The sequence below is a fragment of the Micromesistius poutassou genome (genome assembly GCF_964030765.1).
Source record: "Micromesistius poutassou genome assembly, contig: SCAFFOLD_5522, whole genome shotgun sequence".
Taxonomy (NCBI): domain Eukaryota; kingdom Metazoa; phylum Chordata; class Actinopteri; order Gadiformes; family Gadidae; genus Micromesistius; species Micromesistius poutassou.
This window is the reverse complement of record NW_028178844.1, coordinates 10001-12500: the sequence shown is the minus strand read 5'-3', so window position 1 is coordinate 12500 and position 2500 is coordinate 10001.

The window sequence follows — 2500 nt, the reverse complement described above, 5'->3', positions numbered from 1 at the left end:
CCAACCCATGGTATACTAAAACCAACCCATGGTATACTAAAAGCTGCCCCTGGTAGACCACTGAGAAAAGACTCTGTCTGATTTTTGGATTTTTCTCTTTTTCCTCAAAATCAGACAGAGTCCCATAGTTAGTGCACCATGGGTTGCGTTTTTGCAGAATTACAGAAAAGACTCTGTTCAATTACCAAAAGACGTCCCATGGTAGCACAAATTTAAATTGAATTCATCCAGGCTTGGGGTCACTCACTACACTATTCAGTCCGACATGGTGAGCCTTTTCGGACTCACACGCGACGTGTTCCCCCTCCTCTGGAGGGTCCACAGGACCTCCAGGCTTGGGGTCACTCACTGCTCCACTCAGTCCGACATGGTGAGCCTTTTCGGACTCACACACGACGTGTTCCCCCTCCTCTGGAGGGTCCACAGGACCTCCAGGCTTGGGGTCACTCACTACACTATTCAGTCCGACATGGTGAGCCTTTTCGGACTCACACGCGACGTGTTCCCCCTCCTCTGGAGGGTCCACAGGACCTCCAGGCTTGGGGTCACTCACTGCTCCACTCAGTCCGACATGGTGAGCCTTTTCGGACTCACACACGACGTGTTCCCCCTCCTCTGGAGGGTCCACAGGACCTCCAGGCTTGGGGTCACTCACTACACTATTCAGTCCGACATGGTGAGCCTTTTCGGACTCTCACGCGACGTGTTCCCCCTCCTCTGGAGGGTCCACAGGACCTCCAGGCTTGGGGTCACTCACTACACTATTCAGTCCGACATGGTGAGCCTTTTCGGACTCACACACGACGTGTTCCCCCTCCTCTGGAGGGTCCACAGGACCTCCAGGCTTGGGGTCACTCACTACACTATTCAGTCCGACATGGTGAGCCTTTTCGGACTCTCACGCGACGTGTTCCCCCTCCTCTGGAGGGTCCACAGGACCTCCAGGCTTGGGGTCACTCACTACACTATTCAGTCCGACATGGTGAGCCGTTTCGGACTCACACGCGACGTGTTCCCCCTCCTCTGGAGGGTCCTAAAGACCTCCAGGCTTGGGGTCACTCACTACACTATTCAGTCCGACATGGTGAGCCGTGTCGGACTCACACGCGACGTGTTCCCCCTCCTCTGGAGGGTCCTAAAGACCTCCAGGCTTGGGGTCACTCACTACACTATTCAGTCCGACATGGTGAGCCGTGTCGGACTCACACGCGACGTGTTCCCCCTCCTGTGGAGGGTCCTAAACACCTCCAGGCTTGGGGTCACTCACTACACTATTCAGTCCGACATGGTGAGCCGTGTCGGACTCACACGCGACGTGTTCCCCCTCCTCTGGAGGGTCCTAAAGACCTCCAGGCTTGGGGTCACTCACTACACTATTCAGTCCGACATGGTGAGCCGTTTCGGACTCACACGCGACGTGTTCCCCCTCCTCTGGAGGGTCCTAAAGACCTCCAGGCTTGGGGTCACTCACTACACTATTCAGTCCGACATGGTGAGCCGTGTCGGACTCACACGCGACGTGTTCCCCCTCCTCTGGAGGGTCCTAAAGACCTCCAGGCTTGGGGTCACTCACTACACTATTCAGTCCGACATGGTGAGCCGTTTCGGACTCACACGCGACGTGTTCCCCCTCCTCTGGAGGGTCCTAAAGACCTCCAGGCTTGGGGTCACTCACTACACTATTCAGTCCGACATGGTGAGCCGTTTCGGACTCACACGCGACGTGTTCCCCCTCCTCTGGAGGGTCCTAAAGACCTCCAGGCTTGGGGTCACTCACTACACTATTCAGTCCGACATGGTGAGCCTTTTCGGACTCACACGCGACGTGTTCCCCCTCCTCTGGAGGGTCCTAAAGACCTCCAGACTCTGGGCTACTCGCTGCACTATTCAGTCCGACATGGTGAGCCGTTTCGGCCTCACACGCGACGTGTTCCCCCTCCTCTGGAGGGTCCTAAAGACCTCCAGACTCGGGGCTACTCACTACACTATTCAGTCCGACATGGTGAGCCGTTTCGGCCTCACACGCGACGTGTTCCCCCTCCTCTGGAGCCTCCAGAAGACCTCCAGGCCGTTCTCTGCCTTCTTCCCCTGGAGCCCCCCTTACACACGGGATGGGCTATGTCCTTCCAACACAGGGGTCAAACGTGTAGTAGGCGAAGCCCAGAGTTTTACAGGCTGCAGACTGCTATTTTTCTTGTTTTCGGTACCCATGGTATAAAAACCCGAAAATCCCAACCCATGGTAGACCAAAACCAACCCATGGTATACTAAAACCAACCCATGGTATACTAAAAGCTGCCCCTGGTAGACCACGGAGAAAAGACTCTGTCTGATTTTCGATTCTCTCTTTTTCTCAAAATCAGACAGAGTCCCAGAGTTAGTGCACCATGGGTTGCGTTTTAGGAGATTTACAGAAAAGACTCTGTTAAATTTCCAAAACACGTCCCATGGTAGTTTAAATGGACTTTGTGGTTTCTTTAGTTCATCCAGGCTCAGGGGG